General features: G+C 42.7%; 1 protein-coding gene across 3 annotated transcripts in view; it reads left to right on the top strand.

The window, feature by feature from the left end:
* Positions 1–25,229, top strand: part of LOC139575066 (xylosyl- and glucuronyltransferase LARGE2s) — a 232,745-nt gene that overhangs the window by 154,268 nt on the left and 53,248 nt on the right. The window contains exon 1 of one of the 3 annotated variants that reach the window (XM_071400042.1): positions 1,996–2,509. The exons of the other annotated variants lie outside the window; for them this stretch is intronic. The gene's annotated coding sequence lies outside the window, so the exon portion shown is untranslated. Of the gene's footprint in view, positions 1–1,995; positions 2,510–25,229 lie in introns of those variants that run through there. 3 annotated transcript variants of the gene reach the window in all.

Raw genomic sequence — 25,229 nt, 5'->3', positions numbered from 1 at the left:
GTATACCTAACATCAGGACCACCTTCCTAATATTGAGTTGCAGTGTTTGTGTGTGTTTCTGAAAAGGTGAGGGGACAGATTTTGGAGTTTCGAGGAGCAGAAGTTTAAGTGTCAGAGCACAACGTGTCTTTGTATCTGTGCTGTTCTTGAGTGGACTTTCTCTCTGAATTATTTGTGATAGTGTGACTGTGTTTTGCTCTCTCTACAAATGCAGCCTAAAGGCCAAGCAGTGTTTTTTATACGGAAGGACTTGTTACATCACATTCTGTCTGCTTTCTGTTGCTGCAGTGTTTGTCTGAGACATACTCGGATGCAGACGCACATGCAGATGCACGACGCAAACACAGAGGGAGAGAGAGAACTGTTGTCTGCTATTTTTATGTGGTTTTCCGTCGTGTAGCATTAGTAAGTTATATCAATGTTTCAAGTTTGAAGTATTTGTCACATGCACAAGTATACTGAAATGCTTAACTTGCAAGCCCTACCCAACAGTGCAGTATTTAATATAAAAATAGTTTATAACTAAAAACAATTTCAATAAAAAACACAAGGAATATGTAGAAGAATGTAAGCTGTCAGTACCAGTACCAAATGTACAATGTGCAAAGATACTGGAGTATTTGCGGTATATTTGTACATGTAGGCATGTACTGTATTAGGAGAAAGTGACTGGTTATTATTATTAAGTGTGTGTGTGTGTGTGTGTGTGTGTGTGTGTGTGTGTGTGTGTGTGTGTGTGTGTGTGTGTGTGTGTGTGTGTGTGTGTGTGTGTGTGTGTGTGTGTGTGTGTGTGTGTGTGTGTGTGTGTGTGTGTGTGTGTGCGCGCGCGCAAGAGTGTCAGTGTAGGTGTTATAGGCGATTATACAGTACATTTAAAGAGGCCTGAAAAGTGACTGGTATCAGGAATATATAAATACTTATGGTCAGATACTAATAGTAAAATATACATGTAAACAGGGGTGATAGTGACCAGTACCAGGATTGATACTAATGTTAATGGCAATCAATAAACAGCAGCATAGTGGCCGTAATACATCTAATCAATAATATGTTTAGCAGCAGCTTAGGTGTGTGTGTGTGGGGGGGGGGGGGTCTGCTAGTGTGTGGGGTCGGCAATGACTGAGTGAGTGAGGGTGTGTGTGAGTTAGTGTGTGTATGTGAGAATGTGTTTGCGCGTGTGAGGTAGTGAGTGAGTGGTGTGTGTGAGTTAGTGTGTGTGAGTTAGTGTGTGTATGTGAGAATGTGTTAGCGCGTGTGAGGTAATGAGTGAGGGGTGTGTGTGTCTGTGTGGGTGAACAGGGAGTACGGGAAAGGGCTAAGGTCCCACATCCTCGGGCCCCGAGCTTGAAGAGAACTATGGTGTTGAACGCTGAGTTGTAGTCGATGAACAGCATCCTCATATAGGTATTCCCCTTTTCAGGTGGAAGAGGGCAGTGTGGAGTGCAATTGACATTGTGTCGTCTGTGGATCTGTTGTGGAGGTATGCAAATGGGAGTGGGTCCAGGGTATCTGGGATGATGGAGTTGACGTGTGCCATAACCAGCCTTTCAAAGCACTTCATTATTACAGATGTGAGTTTGCTTTAGAGTTTTTGGGAACAGGAGAAGTGGTAGTTACCTTGAAACGTGAGGATTACAGACTGGGACAAGGAGAGGTTGAAAATGTCAATGACGACACCTGCCAGCTGGTCTGTGTGTGTGTGCGTCTGTGTGTGTGCAAGTGTGAGTGTTGAAGCATGTGTGTGCATCTGTTTGAGTTAGTGAGTGTTTAGTGTGATTACTCCTAAGTGTTAACCTGTGCCAATGTCCCTGTCGCCACACTGTCTGAGGGAGAGGGAGGGGCTGGGACTGTGTGTATTTCAGTGTGTGTGGCTGGTCAGAGAGATACATACGCCTCTCTCCTATTGGCTGATACCCGAGGGGGTGTGTTCCGGGGCTGGGCCAGTGCTTGTGGGGAGGGGCCGTGAGTTCAATCTTTCTCTTGCAGGGTGCTCAGTCAAGAGCGGAGTGTGTGAGTGCACACACAAAAGAGAGAGAACAGACGATAGAAAGAGAGAGCGGTTCTATTCTGGTTAATTTGTCTCCTCCAGACACCCAGGACTCCTCTGGCTCTCTCTACCCCGGCAGGGTGCTTGTTGATGGTGTAACACTAGATCAGCTCAGCCTCCCTCCTTTGGGAACTCTGGAGCTCCCTCTCTCACCTTCTGTGTTTGCTCTCCACCGACTGGCTGACTTTCTTTATTTGGAGTGTGTGAGAGTGTGTTTTACTCGGCAGGATTAGGCAGTCTGTACGCACTCTGGTACAAGCTGGTACGGTGGAGGGCGTTTCGTTCGTGAGTGTGTTGTTCGCCTCTCGCCCTGCGAGCCACACTTGAGTCTCTCATACACGCTTCGGATCTAACGGAACACGCACCTACTGTTCCCAAGGATTTGGGATATGTGTATAAAGGTTTAGCCTTCTCTGAATTGTGGATACAGAGAGGACTACACATTGCAACTTCACTGAGCAGGTGAGAGAGACGTAACACTGCTTTCACCGGTTATCCACATGGACTGAGGTGGGTGCTTACGTGTGTCAGCTTGCAAATCTGTTCATATCGTGTGTAGGGGAATCCATGGCGAGTTGCATCCACTAGAGTCCTGTTCGGAGGGAGCAGAGCTTGTGTGCAGCTTTCTGCAGTAAACCCGAAACTGAACGGAATATGTTGACTAGTATTTTCCGCACGGATGTTTGTCTGTGTGGTTTGTGGGCAGATTCCATGTTTTGGTGCGTTTGTGTTTGTGTAGGTCAGTGTGCTTTTTGATAGTTTGTGTGTGTGTGTGTGTGTGTGTGTAGTCAGGTCCATGTGACTGGTCTGTGGGCTATAGCCAAGGAAAGGTTAGAGATAAATTAACCACATTCTTCTCTGCTGAGCCCCCTTACACCCCAGTCTGTACCCCCCCCCCCCCCCCCCCCCCCCCGTCCTGCCCCCTCACCAGCTATCACATCCGCACCCTCCCCTCAGGCCCCCTGCTTGCATCACCCACCCATTAAGGCCCCATTCCCACACCCCCATCCAGCTCCTGTACCCCCCCCTCCACACACACACACACACACACACACAACCTTAATTGCTTCCCCATCCTCCCCTACACACACACACACACAATCACTGTCTACCCCTGGGGTCTCTCTCTAACAGCTGTTACTTCCTCTACACTTTAAACACTCCGCTGGTCACAGGTTCAGGAATTGTTAAAAAAAAAATCACAACATTGACTTAAAATTAACCTTACAAATAGCAGTGTTGGGTGATTTGGAATGCCATAGTCAGTCCATAAATAATATAATAATACTGGTAGGAAAGTGTTTAATCTTTAGCTCACAATCTGTAGATACTATATGATTAGAACGGTTCAAAATGTATGTAAAACATCACAGCACAATTTAAAAAATATATGCCACATGGAAACCAAACGAGGTCTATGGTGATAGGTGGGATGGGCTGAGAGTGGCTGAGGGGTGGGATTAAAGAGCTTATGTTTGGTAATGTATTATTGTTATGCGATTGCTTTATGTAAAAGTACCATGTATGCAAAATGTGTATGTAAAATGTATGTATACGTAGCAGAAAAGCCATTTAAAAAAACAAAAAGATATGTGTCCTCCGAAGAGGGGGGGTGGATAATAATAATAATATAAAAAAATTAAAAAAAGTATTTTTATTTTTTAAACACTCGGCTGCTGTTTTTCTGCCCTCTGCTAATCTCTTCCTCCCTCCACTTCTCCTCTACCCTTCCTTTCTTCCCTCCCTCACTAGTCTCCTTCCCCACGTCTTCTCTCCCTTGCTCCTCACCCCCCTTCTTTCATTCCTCATCTCCCCTGCTGCCATATACCCTCAACCACTCTATTGGCTACCTCTGCAACGAGCTCCTGTAAAACAGTAACCGGTTTGTGTGTGCGCGTGTGTGTGTGTCAGGAGACGTTATATGCCTTAGACCTTGTATCCTCGGGAGGAATGCCGTATTACTTCTCTCCCTGGGTCCTTTACCTCCTCTCTCTCTCAAAATTCAAAGGGAAACATTAGTTAACATTACACCCATTTATTTATTTTTTGGGAATATAGAAATGTAAAATGTAATTATTGGCTATGTACAGTGTTGTAACAATGTGCAAGTGCAGTGCCTTCGGAAAGTATTCAGACCCCTTGACTTTTTACACATTTTGTTACGTTACAGCCTTATTCTAAAATGTATTAAATAAATAAAAAATCATCAGCAATCTACACTCAATTTTAGCAAATGTATTAAAAAATAAACCGGGAGAAATACCTTATTAAAGGGAAGGCAGGTAGCCTAGTGGTTAGAGCGTTGGGCCAGTAACCGAAAGGTTGCTGGATCAAATCCCCGAGCTGACAAGGTATAAATCTCCCATTCTGTCCCTGAGCAAGGCAGTTAACTTAACCCACTGTTCCCCGGGCTCTGTGGATGTCGATTAAGGCAGCCCCCCACACCTCTCTGATTCAGAGGGGTTGGGTTAAATGCAGAAGACACATTTTAGTTGAAGGCATTCAGTTGTATTTACATATGTATTCAGAACGTTTGCTATGAGACTCAAAATTGAGCTCAGGTGCATCCTGGTTCCATTGATCATCCTTGAGATGTTTCTACAACTTCATTGGAGTCCACCTGTGGTAAATTCAATTGATTGGACATGATTTGGAAATGCACTCACCTGTCTATATAAGGTCCCACAGTTGACAGTGCATGTCAGAGAAAAAAACAAGCCATGAGGTCAAAGGAATTGTCCATACAGCTCCGAGACAGGATTGTGTCGAGGCACACATCTGAGGAAGGGTACCAAACATGTTTTGCAGTATTTAAGGTCCCCAAGAACACAGTGGCCTTTCTTAAATAGGAAGAAGTTTGGAGGACAACGACCCTAAGCACCCAGCCAAGACAACGCATGAGTGGCTTCGGGACAAGTCACCCTCAGGAGACTGAAAAGATTTGGCATGGGTCCTCAGATCCTCAAAAGACTTTACAGTTGCACCATCGAGATCATCCTGACGTTGTATTCGGGGCATGTGACAAATAAAATTTGATATGATTTGAATGTCCTTGAGTGACCCAGCCAGAGCTCAGACTTGAACCCGATCGAATATCTCTGGAGAGACCTGAAAATAGCTGTGCAGCAACGCTCCCCATCCAACCTGACAGTTTGAGAGGATCTGCAGAAAAGAATGGCAGAAACTCCCCAAATACAGGTGTGTGAAGCTTGCAGCTTCATACCCAAGAAGACTCGACGCTGTAATCGCTGCCAAAGTTGCTTCAACAAAGTACTAGTAAAGGATCTGAATACTTATGTAAATGCATTTTTCATTTTTTTATTTGTAATACATTTGCAGAAAATTCTAAAAACCTGTTTTTGCTTTGTCATTATGGGGTATTGTGTGTAGATTGATGAGGGAAAAAATGATTCCATCAATTTTAGAATAACGCTGTAACTAAATGTAGAAAAGGTTTGAATACTTTCCGAATGCACTGTAGTTGAAGTATGGAAGGGAAAATAAATAAATAAATAAGTTATATTTACAATTTTTGTGCTCCATAGGTTACCCTTTTTCTCATGGCAATGGGCCACAAATCTTGCTGCTGTGATTGCATTCTGTGGTATTTCTCCTAACAGATATGGGAGTTTATCAATGTTTGATTTGTTTCAAATTCTTTGTGGGTCTGTGTGATCTGTGGGAAATATAAGTCTCTAATGTAGTCATACAGGAGGTTAGGAAGTATAGCTCAGTTTCCACCTCATTTTGTGGGCAGACCTGGCTCTATGGTGGCCTCTCTGAATAGCAAGGCTATGCTCACTGCGTTTGTACATAGTCAAGGATTTTCTTAATTTGGGGTCAGTCACGTTGGTCATGTATTCTGCCACTGTGTACTCTCTGTTTAGGGCCAGATAGCACTCAAATTTGCTCCGTTTTTGGGTTGATTCTTTCCAGTGTGTCACATTTATCTTTTTGCTTTCTCATGATTTAGTTGGGTCTAAATGTGATTCTGTCCTGGGGCTCTGTGGGGTCTGTTTGTGAACAGAGCCCCAGAACCAGCTGGCTGAGGAGACTCTTCTCTAGGTTCATCTCTCTGTAGGTGAAGGCTTTGTGGTGGAATGTGTGGGCATCGCTTCCTTTTAGGTGGTTGTAGAGTTGAACATGTCTTTTTGGGGTTTTGATAGTTAGTGGGTATAGTCCTAATTCTACTCTGCATGCATTGTTTGGTGTTTTGCGTTGTACACAAAGTATATTTTTGCAGAATTCTGCATGCAGAGTCTGTTGGGTGTTTTTCCCATCTTTTGAATTCTTGGTTGGTGAGTGGACCCCATACCTCACAACCATAGAGGGCAACGGGTTCGATAACTGATTAAAGTATTTTTTTTAAATCTCGCTCTCTCTCTCTCGCTCTCTCTCTCTCTCTCTCTGTGTGTGTGCTGATGCTTGTAAGGCTGATAAAAGTTTTCTGACACGTTCCCACTGCGTGTGTTCAGCATGAGCTCCTTACGAGCCTAACTCCATAGCACTGCTTTAGCTGGTCATGCCCATACACTCTGTAGCAGGCAGTGGCTGTAGTCTAAACCCTGTGCCAAAATGAGACATGAATTCAATCGTTGCACTTCAGAAGTGTGTTTTGGTTTGCCCAACAGCTAGATGTGTGTCCTGGATGGATGTTGTTAACACCTGGTACACGATCAGGAGGCAGACGCTGTGGAACGTTTCAGATAGACATGTCATGAATAGAACTGTATATTATGTTCACTCTACCTATTTGTATATCTATATATATATATATATTTTAACTTTGTATAAACTCCTCTGTATGTATTATGTGTCTAAATGTTGTTTTTCACTAGCAGCACCATATTACCAAGTACAATTCTGAGTATGTTTAAATGTACTTGTTGAATAAAGGCGATTCTGATTTTGGCACGATTCCTAATTCTACATGTCAAGAGAGGCGTGTTTGTTCTACATAACGTATCTCTATCCCCTGCTCCCAGTCTGCCCTGATTTGAATTCCAGCGTCAGTCTTTTGCTTTAGCTACGCAACTCTGTACATCCATGGGTTTTCCCAGTCCATTTCCCATATATCCTCCGGTGCCTACCGCAATATGTTAATGTGACGCTCAATTAAGAGCCACTGATGCGTAGCATAGCTGCACCATGAAGGAGCTTATCAGCGCGTGTTAACTGTTGCAGCCTATTGGGGATGTGTGTGCATCCGTGTCTGTGTGCATGCATGCGCGGGTTTCTTGAACCCGTCCCTCCCAAAGACCCAGCCCTCGGCAGCTGAGACGTATGTACGGTATGTATGCATGTACGTTTGTGATTCCGATTACAGACATGAAGACCAACTTGTCAGTGTCTTTAGCCACAAGATATTACGTCGTTTTTTTTTTTAGCAAAATCAGTTTTAAGAGGAGTTAAAACTGCATCCTTCTCTTCTCGTATGAACGTGGAACAGAGATGAAACTCTGTAGAGAGATTAAACTGTGCTATAAATACATTTATTTATGCAATTTAAGTGTAATTTTGTGTTATTAGCACAGACATGCAAGTACGTGCACACACACACACACGCGCGCTGCTCAGCCAATGGTGGTCAGATGTGCTCTTTGACACTGTGACCTGTTACCGTAGTGGCAGATGGTCATTAATCATACAGAGAGAGGGGGAGATAGATAGGCTGGAAAGAGGGAAGATCGAGAGAGGGGGATGTGTGGAAAGGTGGATAGATAGACCCCATAAAAAGACAAAGGGAGAGGGAAGATGGAAGAAGAAAGGTCTCACCCCTCATATGTATCAGTACCTCTCTGCAGTAGGTAGCCCAACGGTTAAGAGTGGTGGGCCAGTAACCAAAATGTGTCAATGTGCACTCGGGCAAATGTGCACTCGGGCAAAGAACTTAACCCTAATTGCTCATGTAAGTCACTCTGGATAAGACCATCTGCTTAATGACTAACCTTTCCCCTCTGCCCAACATGACCCATGCATGATGTATAAGTTCAGAGTGAACCCTCTTTGTCCCATGGGACCCCAGAGTAAACCCTGTAAGGTCAAGCGTGTTAGTACCCTCCCCCAGGGCCGCTGATTGATGAACTGGTGGCGTGCTCTCTGGACTGGATGAAAAAACCTTTATTAGTTATTGACTAATGGAGATTATTAGGTTCGCTCGTTAACATTCTCGCTCTCTACCTCGTACACTACCTCGCTGTGGTTCATTCTTTCTTTCCCTTTCGTTCCTTCGCTCTTTCGCTCAGCAGTAAATTGGCAGAGATGGCAGACATTTCCGTATTAAGCCAAAGTCTCCTTAATACACCCATGGCTGATTATGAAAGACCCCGCCCCACCCCCTCTCCTTCCCCCATCCCTCTCTCCCCTCCTCTAGACGCTCCCCTGTTCCTCTAATGGTAATGCTTTCTCCATCAACCCCACCTGATGGTTATGCGGGTAATTATAAGTCTATTTACGGCCCTATGGCCACACACAATGAGAAATAAATAATGTGTTCGCCCAAGCAGAAACACATTAGTTAGCTCTCTCCCTCCCTGCTCCCATCTCTCACAACTCAACAAGTTTTAGGCCTTGGTTTTTCCACAGCACTGCATTGTGCCTTACCTCTCTTATTGGCTATTGTATGAGTTTTGACTCACAGAGCATCCCTGCTCTATTATCTTCCCTTCAACAGCAAGGCTATGTCCTTTATCCACATACTGTATGAGTTCCACTCCTCGTCCGCTCCACTTTCACTCCACCTTCATTATTATATGTATGCTGCACTGTGCGTGGAGTTTAAGACCCTCTCCGAGTTATAGAGACTGAAAGAGGGAAGGAGGCAGGAGGGAAAGGAGAGAGGGAATGGGGTTGGTAAAAGTTTAACATGAAATATTGAAGTGCTACTTCTTTGTTACCTCTCGGTACATGAAAGCGAGCAGGAGGCATGCTGATCCATGTTCATCCAACATTCAGATTCTTATGGGCGTGTGTAATCACTATCAGCCAGGATATATGCTCTCAATACTTTCTAGACAGAGAGAGAGCGAGAGCGAGAGATCATTTCCCTGTAGAGATCCAAGGCAGAGTCTGAAGAGATAGTCTTGTAAACATCCCTCTCTTCCACATGGATAAACAGAGAGAAATGGGAGATAAGAGAGAGGACGGAGGGATGAGAGTGGGAGCAGAGTAGAAAGAGAGAGACTGGGCAGGATGGTTGGTATAAAGGCCCCTGTCCAACATGTGCCCACTCATCCTGCCCTTTTCATATTGAGATGGTGAAGGGGAAAGGTTCCGTCAGGCAGACAGGGGTCGGGGTGTGTTTGTGCACGTGCATGCATGTGTGTGAGACCTGTAGAGGTGTTGTCCCTCCTTAGGCCCACTATCGTGCTCCGAAGGGATGGGCAGCACTTACTCACAGTACATGTTATGCTGAACACTATAGGTGAGTCAGGGTTATAAAACTGCAGAGACATGCATGTGGCTGAAGACAACTACCGTATGTTATTCAGTTCATTTAATCCACGACACTAATGTTAGCTAGTCTCTTAGAGTAGGGGATAATTCTGTTCTGAATAGGTAACTGACACCTTATTTATCCTCTCTTCCCCCTGGGCTATATAACATATGCATAACTATTTATTTGCTAATTAGCCACTAATAGCTCTACATGCCTGAATAGGCTGATAGGTGCTTTACATATACAGTAAATACTCCTGTACCGTTGTTTAAGCGATTGTGTCTGTAGCAGCTGCCCCAATAGTGTAACCTTTATTTAACTAGGCAAGTCATTTAATAAGTAAAAATTCTTATTTACAATGACATCATCCACCGGCTAAACCCGGACGACGCTGGGCAAATTGTGTGATGCCCTATGGGACTCCCAATCACAGCCAGTTGTGATACAGCCTGGATTCGAAACCAGGGTGTTTGTAGTGATGCCTCTAGCACTGAGATGCAGTGCCTTAGACCAACCACTGTGCCACTCGAGAGACAGTATCTTCTTCTCAATATGGCCCAGTACATATCTTTTTTTAGGTAATTACAGTATAATGTGACACAACAGATAACTTTTTTTGTTGTACAGTGCATTCTTACATCATTACAGTTACATAGCAGAAAAATAACACTGATTCCTCTATACCCCAAGCTGCTATTTATTGTTTTGAAGTGTTGTGATCTGTGTAGTACAATATAGACTGGGTTGGAGTTCCTAATGACATGACTTTGTATTGCCGCTCTGTTTAACTGTGACCCAGTTTGTAGATCTGCAAATCCAGAGGGAGATGCTTTGTCAGCTGGCTGTGTTCCCGACCTCCCTGTACCCTCCCTCCATGTTTGTTTAAAGGTTCGCCCATTTTGAATGTTATATTGTTTTTGTGCATCTCTAAGGGATGCTGTATCGATTCCCAGTGTCATGTTTTCATAAGTATCTGAGCTATTGCCTTTCAAGCAGGCAGAAATCCGGCCGGTATGACGTAGCATTGCGATAAAGCCACTCTCTATACTGGAGGTTAATAGGAATACGACTTTTAGATCACGAAAACCTCTATCATATACAGTACCAGTCAAAAGTTTGGACACACCTACTCATTCAAGAGTTGTTCATTATTTTTACTATTTTCTACATTGTAGAACAATAGTAAAGACATCAAAACTATGAAATAACACATATGGAATCATGTAGTAACCAAGAAAGTGTTAAATAGATCAAAATATATTTTAGATTCTTCGAAGTAGTCACCCTTTGCCTTGATGACAGCTTTGCACACTCTTAGCATTCTCTCAACTAGCTTCACCTGGAATGCTTTTCCAACAGTCTTGAAGGAGTTCCCACATATTCTGAGCACTTGTTGGCTGCTTTTCCTTCACACAGCGCTCCAACTCATCCCAGACCATCTCAATTGGGTTGAGGTCGGGTGATTGTGGAGGCCAGGTCATCTAATGCAGCACTCCATCACTCTCCTTCTTGGTCAAATAGACCTTACAGTCTGGAGGTGTGTTTTGGGTCCTGTTGAAAAACAAATGAAAGTCCCACTAAGTGCAAACCAGATGGGATGGCGTATCACTGCAGAATGCTGTGGTAGCCATACTGGTTAAGTGTGCCTTGAATTCTAAATAAATCACAGTGTCAAGAGCAAAGCACCCCCACCGTCACACCTCCTCCTCCATGCTTCACAGTGGGAACCACACATGCAGAGATCATCTGCTCATCTGCTCTGCGTCTCACAAAGACATGGCGGTTGGAACCAAACATCTCAAATTTGGACTCATCAGATCAAAGGACACATTTCCACTGGTCTAATGTCCATTGATCATGTTTCTTGGCCCAAGCAATTCTCTTATTATTATTGGTGTCCTTTAGTAATGGTTTCTTTGCAACACTTAGTCCGTGAAGGCCTTATTCATGCAGTCTCCTCTGAACAGTTGATGTTGAGATCTGTCTGTTACTTGAAATCTGTGAAGCATTTATTTGGGCTGCAGAGGCTGGTAACTCTAATGAACTTATCCTCTGCAGCAGATAACTCTGGGTCTTCCTTTCCTGTGGTGGTCCTCATGAGCGCCAGTTTCATTATAGCGCTTGATGGTTTTGTGACTGCAATTGAAGAAACTTTCAAAGTTATTGACATTTTCTGGATTGACTGATCTTCATGTCTTAAAGTAATGATGGACTTTCATTTCTCTTTGCTTATTTGATCTGTTATTGCCATAATATGGACTTTTACCAAATAGGGCTTTCATCTGTATACCCCGCCATACCCTGCCACAACACAACTGATTGGCTCAAACACATTAAAACTTCTTGTCAATAGGGGAGCGCTGTTTTCACTTTGGAAAAAATCGTGCCCAAATTAAACTGCCTCGTACTCTATTCTAGATCATACAATATGCATATTATTATTACTATTGGATAGAAAACACTCTCAAGTTTCTAAAACTGTTTGAATTATATCTGTGAGTAAAACAGAACTCATTTTGCAGCAAACTTCCATACAGGAAGTGAAAAATCTGAAAACGAGGCTCTGTTTCAGGGCCTGCCTATACAATTGCCTTATATTTATCGATATGCATGCACTTCATACGCCTTCCACTAGATGTCAACAGGCAAAATGACAAAATGAAACATTTGTTCACAAACAATATTCTCACATTCGTGTTATTTAACACTGTAAATTAATTGATGAATGAATTAGTGGTTATGGATGGATTTTTCCTTTAATCAAGAATCCTTGATCTATGTTCTCTTCGTGTCTGTTTTTTGACTGGCATGTCTATTCTGAGCCACCGTGTTGTGTGTGGCAGTTTGTGATGTAGCTGTTTGAGAGGGTGCGTGTGTGTGTGCATGCCCATGTGTGTGCTTGCGTGCATGTACAGTATGCACTTTCTTGCCACACAGGAATAAGTGTTACGGTCTCAAAGCTGTCCACCTGTTCATATATCTAAATCTGCTCTCTCTCCCTCGCTATATCTCTAGAGATGATCTACGCCACTTATTCATCGCCTATATTTAACAAGGAACCTAAGAACCTTAAAATGGAGACATCCTCTCAACTGTCTCTGGAGCTCTGTTTCAATTTCAGTCAGAACATTCCGGGGGTGAGTCTGTGCCACAATACATTCTCAAAGGGAGAACATGACCTATTCAGACCCAGAGATAGCACAGTTCCAGTTCTCTCCGACTGACCATTTTCACATTGACGATAGCAAAGGGACATTTTCGAGAGGTTATAGAGAGGTATCGATTCTTGAGAGACAACACTGTTATGTAAACTTGCAAAATGATCACATCTCAACCTCCGGAGGTCGCGCAAAGATTCTGGCATTAATTTGTGTCACACATCATTATACCACATAATGTAAAAATAAATAAATAATTATACAATACAAACTTGGTCTCTTTCTCTTGCCTGGTTCCTCTCTAGGTTTCTTCCTAGGTTTTGGCCTTTCTAGGGAGTTTTTCCTAGCCGCCGTGCTTCTACACCTGCATTGCTTGCTGTTTGGGGTTTTAGGCTGGGTTTCTGTACAGCACTTCGAGATATTAGCTGATGTACGAAGGGCTATATAAAATAAAATAAACTTGATTTGAATAAGGCAGCTCCAAAATGCAGATGCTTCAGCCTAGGGCCAGCCAGTGAAAGCACAGTGCGTAGGCGTTGTTAATCTTCTGTCACGTTCTTGAAAATGATCGGACCAAGGCGCAGCGTGTATTGAGTTCCACATCTTTAATTACAAAGTGAAACTAGAAACAAAATAACAACACTTGCAAAGACCGTGACGACGTAGTGCTCTAACACACTAACGCAAACAATATCCCACAAATGCAGATGGGGAAAAAGCCTACCTAAATATGATCCCCAATTAGAGGCAACGATTACCAGCTGCTTGTAATTGGGAACCACACAAACCACCAACCTAGAAATCTATAAACTAGATAACCCCCCAGTCACGCTCTGACCTTAACACCATAGAGAACCGAGGGCTCTCTATGGTCAGGGAGTGACATCTTCAATGGTTGGGCTCTGATTGTCTCGGGGTTCTGTCACTCATGGGGACACTACGTCACCGCAGAATCTACGTTAGAGCTAGGCAATTCAAGCCCCCTTGGATGCTGCCATAGAGGGGTTGGTTGTTTAGCAACAAAACCGACATGTGAGCAAATATGGGGCAAAACAAACGGGGTTGGCTTAGATTGTTGACAACATGGCTTTCAAATGCATCTTTACAGTTGTTGGTTAGCTAGCTAGCCCTGTTAGCATTGACATGAAATCAGTCAAAGCAAGACGTGGTATCAAGAACAAGAAGAAACTATCTGAAATTAGTCACTTACGATTCCCCACATGGAAGTTTCTTGTCATTGTTGGTAGTGTGGTGGTTAATGTCTTTACTATCAAATGAGGAGAGACAAACTTATCACACAGGTCAGAGTTATACTTAAACTAAATCTTTAATCACTTATTAATAAAGGAGCAAGTCAATACAACGCACACATATAAAGTGAATCGATTGAGTGCTATACGATAATGATGGCGGGCCGACGAATCACGCTCAGACGATTCGTTGAGAGCCCCGAGACAAAAGTACAGAGGGATTTTATAGCCAAGATACACCCCTTTCAACCTACATGACGAGCAACAGATGTATAGAATGGGTCACAAGGTTAAGATTTGTATGAAAGACACTTATAATTCACAGCAGACAGTGCCTGCTGTGTCAACAGTTATCTTTCATTGCACAGACCAGGGTTTGACCCTGGGGTCATCTCTCCCTGGTACCATATAGAACAGCAACATTAACTCTGGGATGCGGTCTCTTTAGGTTTTATCACCCAAAAGACAGCATAAATCTCCTGTCAGTGTTATCTCCCAGAGGCCCATCCTTAGTAGAACACACACAGATGAGCGTTCTAACAACCCCTTATTCTGTTGCATAAAACAACCATTTGACGCAATAATAGCATTATGACATAATTTTGCAATTTTCCGCCCTAGTAGCCATCTGGCCGCCCAGAACCACATCAACTCACAGACTTCTGCCCCATTGAAGCGTGCACATCGTTTCTGTGACGTTAACCCATCTATAGATTTACAACCACACAACCGCATTCATTCAACGCAAAGGTAGCGATAGCGAAAAGACCAGCAAAAGATATAAATTTATTCACTAACCTTCACAATCTTCATCAGATGACAGTCCTATAACATCATATTACACAATACATATATGGTTTGTTCGGAAATGTGGATATTTAGAGCTGAAATCCGTGGTTATACATTGTGAAAACGTAGCAACTTTTTCCCAGAATCTCCGGATATATTTCTGACACTCACCTAATCTGACCAAATAACTCATCATAAACTTTACTAAAAAATACATGTTGGATAGCAAATGAAAGATACACTAGTTCTTAATGCAATCGCCGTGTTAGAATTCAAAAATAACTTTAGTACGACATACAGCTTACGTTATAGCGAGACAGCGCCTGCAATGAGGGCGGAAAATAATACTAAACATTTTCCACAGAAATACGAAATAACATCATAAATGGTTCCTACTTTTGCTGAGCTTCCATCAGAATCTTGTACAAGGGGTCCTTTGTCCAGAACAATCGTTGTTTGGTTTTAGAATGTCCTCTTATCCTGTCGAATTAGCAACCAAAGCTAGCCAAGTGGCGCGAAGCTGTCCATCGTCACCAAACGCAGAGAACGGAAAAAGCCCAAACTCCCGATAAACTTTCAATAATCTCATAAAACTATATTGAAAAAACATACTTTACGATGATATTATCAGATTTATCAAATAAAATCAAAGCCGGAGATATTAGCCGTCTATAACGAAAGCTTTTCAGAAGCCAATGCTGATGTCCTTCCCGCGCCTTGCTGAACAAAGGAAATTTGGGGTCATGTCATTCCAAGAGCTCTCGTTTGACCTCAGATCAAGCTATACACCCCATTTCACCTCTCACTGCCTGTTGACATCTAGTGGAAGGCGTATGAAGTGCATGTATATCCATAGATTTCAAGCAAATTAATAGGAAGGCCCTGGAACAGAGCCTCGATTTCAGATTTTTCACTTCCTTTTGGAAGTTTGCTGCAAAATGAGTTCTGTTTTACTCACAGATATAATTCAAACGGTTTTAGAAACTTGAGAGTGTTTTCTATCCAATAGTAATAATAATATGCATATTGTACGAGCAAGAATTGAGTACGAGGCAGTTTAATTTGGGAACGATTTTTTACAAAGTGAAAACAGCGCCCTCCTATCCCAAAGAAGTTAATTTCAACCAGTAGAGAATGTGAACAGCTTTATTGAAAGAAGTTCATTATCCAAGTGTTATAAATGCATAATGCATGCATTATAAATATTATAATTGTATAATTATATTATAAATATAAGTTCAATCTGTACTTCAATGCACATCTGGTGTCCATTATAAAAATGGAGGAAGAAAGAGGTGGGAAGAGAGGTGTGAGGGAGTGTAAAATACAAAGGGAAAGAGGTAAGAACAGAGGAGCAGGGAAGACAGCATATGATTAATGAATTACAGTGCTACTAAACTTAATATTCTCTCAGTTCATCACAATTACATAATAGTATCTCTAGCTGTGACTCCTAACCAGCCTTGGGCTCCCTGGTGGCCCGAAGGTTATCTTAAGAGCGGAGGAGGTGCGATGACGGGTCTGAGTTTGGCATCCTCTCTCACATAAAAACATACCTGCAGACAAGAGACAGATGGAGAGAGACAGCATGATTAAGCCTTGCGTTTTTTTAAATTCTAGCACTGTCATTCATCTTAATCATCAGGGGGTGAAATACAAAACTGACCTTGGATCATTAACTCTTGGACTACTCCATCTCTATCTGTATTTCAATGTAAAGCATCTCTTGAATAAGACTTCCTGTTGACCCGACCAAGTGACCTCTCACCTCTGATCATGCTGTGCTCTCTATGTAGCCAGTTCAGATGCGGGAATGGTTCACCGACACAGCTGATATAACCTAGAGGATTTAGGGAGAAGAGGGGAGAGGGATAAAGTGAAGGGGGAGACTGTTATTAAGAAAATCAGGTAGTTAAAGAGACAGTGTTCAACAGGAATCTGTGTGTGTGGCCTTACCCGGTGTCCACACTAAGTGGCTGCAGAGTACTTTATACTGAAAAACATACACAGACACACGAGGACAAACAATATCACGTAGTTATAGAAATAATGAAGTGTCTTACTATTCTCCATGGTTGGCCCTCTTGCCTATTGTTTGAAGGTGGAAGGAGCCACAGTAATACACTTGAGCCTGCTTACTGCAAAACATAATCTATCAATCAGATTGATGTCTAATTGTTCTACATTTTTTCAATATGGGTGACTCTTAAAAAAGCCTGTAAGTAGAAATCAAAGGGAGAGAAACTGGGAATTGAAAAACTGTGGGTAGCAATATTGCAATGTGGGTAGCTCTTAAAAAAGATAGACGTTGGTTGTGTATAGTGTAGTCTATGGTGTTGCCAGGGTACAGCACCCTCTTCGAAGAAGTAGGAGGTGAACATCTCCTGCACATGGATTGCGTCCCGTGCTGCGATGTTAGCCCCGATACTTGAAACATCCTGCAGAGCAGCAGACCTCTCCTCTGGCACATGGCGGCGAGCTGCAGATCCCCTCCTGGTCCTTCTGTCCATCCTAATGAAGATATGCAGGACACAGGTAGCTTTCACACACCTGAATTCCTCCAGGAGGCAGTCCCAGATGGCCCTGGTCACCCAACCTTGCAGTGCCCTCGTTTTGAAGGAATCTCCAGTTGCAAGGTATCTGTAGGAATATGGAAGATAATGTCATTTTTTGACTTTTCCATCAGTTCGTTGTGGATTACTGAAGTATAATATCTCTTGTAACAGATCGTGATAACGTCGGATAGCTAGACGTATGTGCACACATGTGCATGCGAAGCATGTGACAACAGCAGGATCATATCAAGGATAGTATCACAAATGAATACATACAGTAAATTCCACTTGAAGCTTGATGATGAGTTGATCATTTGAATCAGCTGTGAAGTGCTAAAACAAAAATGTGCACCCCTTTGAGTCCCCAGGACCAGGACTGAGAACCACTGCACTTCATTGGGACCTCTTCATCTGCAGACAGACTTTCTGTATCTGAGTACAGGAAACATCACAAGAAACAGACTTCATTATACTCAAAATAGACAGCACTTATATTATGTTACTAGTATCTCTGTCCTCACTTCTAGGGACTGGAACTACATAAAGTACCAGCCCTATCCAGAATAGCCTACACTCTCACTTTGACAGTTGGGGCTGCTATCGTTTCACCCTCCTCCATGGCTGTGAGCTAGCTATCTACAAATGCAATAGCTAGCTAATATGAAGTTAGGTAGCTGGTGATATTTAATTCACTTAGCTAGCTAGCTATACAGTATGTAAAGTTGGCTAGATAGCTACCTAGCTAAGTTAGCAGCTCATTTGAATTAGCCTGCACTGTAGCTAGTAAGTTAATAATACATAGTTTTTTTTACATTTCAAAATGTATTTACTTACTTGAATAGGGTCTCCCAGCCTTGTGGACGAATGGAAACAGGGCAGCAAAGTTTGTTTATCACCAGAGCAGTTTAGAGCATATTATTATTTACCTGTGAATAAATTCATGAAATGGAGAATGGATTAAACTGTTTACCCATTTAATAACCAGACCATACAAGAGCAGCACGTGGCAATTTACCACGTATTAATGTATCCAGGGCATTAGTGTACATCAATCGGAGGGCCTGTTGTCCGGACCTCTGGCAGTCTCTATGAGGGTACCACAGGGTTCAATTCTCAGGCCAACTCTTTTCTCTGTATATATCAACGATGTTGCTCTTGCTGCGGGTGATTCCCTGATCCACCTCTACGCAGACGATACCATTCTGTATACATCTGGCCCCTCTTTGGACACTGTGTTAACTAATCTCCAAACGAGCTTCAATGCCATACAACACTCCTTCTGTGGCCTCCAACTGCTCTTAAAGGCTAGTAAAACTAAATGCATGCTTTTCAACCGTTCGCTGCCCGCACCTGCCCGCCCGACTAGCATCACTACTCTGGACCGTTCTGACCTAGAATATTTCGACAACTACAAATACCTAGGTGTCTGGCTAGACTGTAAACTCTCCTTCCAGACTCATATTAAACATCTCCAATCCAAAATTAAATCTAGAATTTGCGTCCTATTTCGCAGCAAAGCCTCCTTCACTCACGCCTCCAAACATACCCTTGTAAAACTGACTATCCTACCGATCCTCGACCTCGGCGATGTCATTTACAAAATAGCTTCCAATACTCTACTCAGCAAACTGGATGCAGTCTATCACAGTGCCATCCGTTTTGTCACCAAAGCCCCTTATACCACCCACCACTGCGACCTGTATGCTCTAGTCGGCCCTCGCTACATACTCGTCGCCAGACGCACTGGCTCCAGGTCATCTATAAGTCTTTGCTAGGTAAAGCTCCGCCTTATCTCAGCTCACTGGTCACGATAACAACACCCACCCGTAGCACGCGCTCCAGCAGGTATATCTCACTGGTCGTCCCCAAAGCCAACACCTCGTTTGGCCGCCTTTCCTTCCAGTTCTCTGCTGCCAATGACTGGAACGAATTGCAAAAATCACTGAAGCTGGAGACTTATATTTCCCTCACTAACTTTAAACATCAGCTATCTGAGCAGCTAACCGATCGTTGCAGCTGTACATAGCCCATCTGTAAATAGCCAACCCAATCTACCTACCTCATCCCCATATTGTTTTTATTTACTCTTCTGCTCTTTTGCACACCAGTATTTCTACTTGCACGTCATCATCTGCTCATCTATCACTTCAGTGTTAATATGCTAAACTTGAATTACTTCCCTACTATGGCCTATTTATTGCCTTACCTCCTCCCGCCATTTGCACACACTGTATATAGACTTTCTTTTTTTCTATTGTGTTTTTGACTGTATGCTTGTTTATTCCATGTGTAACTCTGTGTTCTTGTTTGTGTCGCACTGCTTTGCTTTATCTTGGCCAGGTTGCAGTTGTAAATGGGAACTTGTTCTCAACTAGCTTACCTGGTTAAATAAAAGGTGAAATAAAAATTAAATTAAATGAAAATCATGGAATGTTGAGTCAAATATAACTTTTTTTTACATATTACGAAGTTGGTTTTGTAACATAACATATTTGGGTATTTGATACTTTTGACTGATTTTATGAGTGTCAGATTTTTCATATCTGCAAAGTAGTTAAAACGCTGTCACTTACACATTAAACTTTAGATCACAGGTTACTTTGTGTGCTGAATGTGAAATGTTTTTTGCAATGGGAAGTAATAGTTGTACATTTCAATTGGGAAATGCTTAATGGTTGTGTTTTTGTATTCTTATGATTGGGACCTACTGGCTTATTATGTCCGAGTTTATGGACTGCTTATCCTTTAACATCATACTGTGTGTGACTGCTGTCTTTCCATCGGCCCTGTGCAATGGTGTAGAGGTGCCTGGAGAAGTCAGTATACTCTAATTTTGCCAAAAAGTTCCTAAACGGCCCACCCAATGAAGCAAAGGCACCCTGTGTAAAGAATCCTGTTTTCCTATAGATTTTTCAGATTTCCACTCTCAAAATCACACCTTTTTTTTATAGACGAAATTACAGAATCTAATTACAGAATTAGATGTATTAAGTCCACAACAATGCTTAAAACACATCAATCTGATTGGGTGGGCTTGTGTCCACCCAGGCCCCATCCATGTGTACGCCCCTGATGCAAATAGTGCATGACGACAATTGCACATCACAAATAGCCTAGTAAACAACACTTCAGACTACATTTTTTCAATAACTGGTTTGCGTACCCATTATTGCCTTAGTTAGTATTTAATGGTAGACAGGGGCAAAACTTTGGTTTTAGAAGCTTTTTTTTTTTCAGGCTGTTTGAAGTGTTTTTCTGACTATCTGACCGCTCAGAGGCATCCGCATGGTCCTAAAGCACACCATTGCCTCGTTTTGTAAACTGGAGGGGGCAAAAATGCAATTTCAGAATGTGGGGGGGACATGTCCCAGTGAAAGTTGTGCCCCTGCTGGTAGATATCTTCAATTGAAACGTATTTTCTACCCTACCGGCTACCGATGTCATTCTTCTGTGAGCTGCTCCATGCCAGAACCAGTTCAGAGCGGCACATTCTTGCTCCCTGAAGATGATATTGTGCTGGAACACTGGCCTTTGTGTTTTACAAAAAGTGCACTCTCCTACATGCTCTCCTACATGAGTGCGCTGGTATTGCGGTTTCTGTCCTTTCAGAATCACAAACCTGTCACACTCTGAAGGCCTATAGGTTCGCCACTGCGCAAACATGTCTATAATAGATAAGGCTGTTAAGGTACTAATGTTTAAAGAAAGGAGTGTATATATTTGGACTGGTGAAGCGGTTTTATGCGCTGACAGAATGGAAGCTGATAATTATGAGTTTTTTACTCAGCTGGTCTCTGGAGAAATTACGAGTCCTCACTATCCGAGACCGAGTCAATATCACCGATAAATTTGTACATTGGTGTCAGATACATGTGTACTCGGTGTTGACCAAGTCTTGGATTACTGGCGAAATTAAACTTTGGGGCTCAAAAATTGATATATTGCTAAAAAATAGATGTATCTTTTGTCTCTGTGCTTCATAAGTTCCATTCAGTTCGCATAGGGCTGAATGTATCTCACTGGAGAATGCATCCGACTGAGCGAAACAGGGCCCTTCTGTCTCTGTATGTGAAGCCCATCTACCGTGCATTTGGAAAGTATTCAGACCCCTTGACTTTTCCCACATTTTCTTATGTTACAGCCTTGTTCTAAAATGTGTATAAATATATATATTTTTTCATCATCAATCTACACACAATACCCCATAATGACAAAGCAAAAACAGATTTTTAGACATTTTTGCGAATGTATTAATGATAAAAAACTGAAATATAACATTTACATAAGTATTCAGACCCTTTACTCAGTACTTCATTGAAGCACCTTTGGCAGCAACTACAGTCTCGAGTCTTCTTGGATATGACGTTACAAGCTTGGCACACCTGTATTTGGAGAGTCTCTCTCATTCTTCTCTGCAGATCCTCTCAAGAACTGTCAGGTTGGATGGCGAACGTCGCTGCACAGCTATTTTCAGGTCTCTCCAGAGATGTTAGCTCTGGCTGGGCCACTCAAGGACATTCAGAGACTTGTCCCAAGCCGCTCCTGCGTTGTCTTGGCTGTGTGCTTAGGGTCGTTGTCCTGTATTGAAGGTGAACCTTCAACCCAGTCTGAGGTCCTGAGCGCTCTAGCGCAGGCTTTCATCAAGGATATCTCTGTACTTTTCTCCGTTCATCTTTCCCTTGATCCTGACTAGTCTCCCAGTCCCTGCCGCTGAAAAACATCCCCACAGTATGATGCTGCCACCATGCTTCACCGTAGGGATGGTGCCAGGTTTCTTCCAGACGTGACGCTTGGCATTTAGGCCAAAGAGTTCATTCTTGGTTTCATCCGACCAGATAATGAAGTTTCTCATGGTCTGAGAGTCCTTTAGGTGCCTTTTTCGCAAACTCCAAGCGGGCTGTCATGTGCCTTTTACTGAGGAGTGGCTTCAGCCTGGCCACTCTACCATAAAGGCCTGATTGATCGAGTACTGCAGAGATGGTTGTCCTTCTGGAAGGTTATCCCATCTCCACAGAGAAACTCTGGAGTTCTGTCAGAGGGACCTTCGGGGTCTTGGTCACCTCCCTGACCAAGGCCATTCTCCCCCGATTGCTCAGTTTGGCTGGGCGGCCAGCTCTAGGAAGAGTCTTGGTGGTTCCAAACCTCTGACAATTCCTTCAACCTCATGGCTTGGTTTTTGCTCTGACATGCACTGTAAACTGTGGGACTTAACATAGACAGGTGTGTGCCTTTTAAAACCATGTCCAGTCAATTGAATTTACCACAGGTGGACTCCAATCAAGTTGTAGAGTCTCATAGCAAAGGGTGATCAATGGATTCAGGATGCACCTGAGCTTAATTTTGAGTCTCATAGCAAAGGGTCTGAATACTTTTTTTCCTTTTATTAAATAAATTTGCTAAAACTTCCAGAAACCTGATTTCGCTTTGTCATTATGGGGTATTGTGTGTAGATTGAGGATTTTAAATAGTTTTTAATCCATTTTAGAATAAGTCTGTAACGTAACAAAATGTGGAAAATGTGAACATTTCTGAATACTTTCCGAATGCACTGTAAGTTTAGATTCCAGCACTCTCAAACAGAAAACCCCCAATGGCAAAAAGCCTCCTCAGCAGAGATTCTATAAGGGTAAATGAATAAATAACAAATAATTCAGGACTATATTTTGGTGCAGCACAGTGGAGGCTCCTCAGAGGAGGAAGGGAATTTCAGTGAGTTTCATAAAAATTGAAATAGTTCAAGTTATTATTTTTTAGATAAAGCTATACTAAATGTTTTCACGTCACCAAATAATTGACTAAAACACACTGTTTTACAATGAAGGTCTACAGTTGCCTCAGCAGCACTCTGTAGGGTAGCACCATGGTGAAGCCGGAGGACATTTAGCTTCTGTCCTCTGTGTACATTGACTTCAATAGAAAACCTAGGAGGCTCATGGTTCTCAACCCCTTCCATAGACTTACACAGTAATTATAACGTCCTACAACCTATCAGAGCTCTTGCAGCATGAACTGACTTGTTGTCCACCTAATCAAAGGATCAGGAATGTACTGAAAGCATAAGCTACAGCTAGCTAGCACTGCAGTGCATCACATGTGGTGAGTAGTTCACTCAAAGAGAGAGAAAGACAATAGTTGAACAGTTTTGAACAAATACATTCCTTCCAAAATTAAGGAGAGTTTACTTAGATTTTTTTTTACTTAGCTAGCAAATGCAGCTTGCTATTTTAGCCTACTCAGACAGAGAGGGATGCTATGTTAGCTAGCTATGGCTATCCAACATTAGAACTCTTCCAAGTCAAGGTAAGCTTTTGGTTTTATTAATTTATTGCCACCGGGGCCCGCCGGTGTAACTGCTAAACTGCTTTCAGCTAGATGCAGGCAAGAGTGTGCAAGGCGGTATTGAATGGCGGTATTGATTACTCAAAATTGTCTCTACCTGTGCACCTACTTTTTCAACTTTTAATTCATAATGGGTACAGGGAAAATTTGACTATCACGTAGTAGCCTAAACCTATCAATGTTACATTGAGCTGGGTGAATGGAATATGAATGACATTCATCCAATATGTTGTGATAGAATTAAGGCCATGCTCATATAATTTTTTTTAAATCATCCTCCCTCATCTTAAACGGCACCGACCGCTAGTCGTGCAGCATCATCCAACCTCATCCCATTCCACCACACCCGAAGATATTTGTCTGCCCCTCTTGCCCATGAGTTTGTAAAAGTCTGTTCACTGCCGGACTGCTTGTGATTTCTTTTCTCCCTCCCTAATCTCTCCCTCTCCCTCCCTGTGATTCTCTTATTTTGTCCCTATTCTCTCTTTTTCCCTTTCTTTCTCTCTTCATCACCCTCCCTCTCTCTCTCCTGTGAACCCCAAATACGATTTTAATGCCATTTTCCTGAAGTGGCATGAAGGATGGCAGCGTGGCTGAAGAGAGCAGCCACAGGGAAATTCTTCTTTGACTACACAGGCCAGGCGGGGGATGCCGAGTCAGGACAAAGTCAAAAGCTGAATTGAGGAACGAGAAACAGTTAAATATTTCAGGAAGGTCAGGGGGAGCAGCTGCTTTCTGCGTGTGTGTGTGTGTGTGTGTGTGTGTGTGTGTGTGTGTGTGTGTGTGTGTGTGTGTGTGTGTGTGTGTGTGTGTGTGTGTGTGTGTGTAGATGTGATGACTGAGGTTGTATGCTTGGTTGTCTCTATAGTCCCTATTTGGACTGACATTCTGTGCAAAGAGCAAAACAGAGAAGAACATAGGCAGGGGTACACATGAAGGGATGCAGGGTGACGTAGAGTGAGGGGAGGTAAGATGTGAGAGAGAGGCAGAGTGAGAGAGAGGCAGAGTGAGGCAGGAAGAAAGGGGAGGAGAGACAAAGGATGGGATGGAGAGGCAAGGTAAGGCTTAAAGACATGAACTTTCCTCTCTTTGCCGCTCTCTCATTCAATTCAATCCAAAGGGCTTTATTGGCATGGGAAACATATGTTTACATAGACAAAGCATGTGAAATCGATAATGAACAAAAGTGAAATATACAATGACAAATAAACAGTAAACATTACACACAAAAGTTCCGAAGGAATAGAGACATTCCAAACGTCATATTATAGCTATATACAGTGTTGTAACGATGTGCAAATAGTTAACGTACAAAAGGTGGAAAAAATAAATATGGTGTTTGTTCTTCACTGGCTGCCCTTTTTGTATTTGTAGGCAGCAGCTACTCTTCCTGGGGTCCAGCAAAATTAAGGCAGTTTATACAGTTTTAAAAACATTACAAAACATTCACAGATTTCACAACAGGCCCCTACTCCACCACTGCCACATATCTACAGTACTAAATCCATGTGTGTGTGTGTATATTGCGTATGTTAGTGTGTGTGTGTGTGTGTGTGTATGCATGTGTCTGTGCCTCTGTTTGTGTTGCTTCACAGTCCCCGCTGTTCCATAACGTTTTTTTTTCTGTTTTTTAAATCTAATTTTACTGCTTGC

Source organism: Salvelinus alpinus, chromosome 5 (assembly GCF_045679555.1).
Source record: "Salvelinus alpinus chromosome 5, SLU_Salpinus.1, whole genome shotgun sequence".
Taxonomy (NCBI): Eukaryota; Metazoa; Chordata; class Actinopteri; order Salmoniformes; family Salmonidae; genus Salvelinus; species Salvelinus alpinus.
The sequence above is the reverse complement of the archived record's forward strand: the minus strand, read 5'-3'. Positions and strand labels throughout refer to the sequence as shown.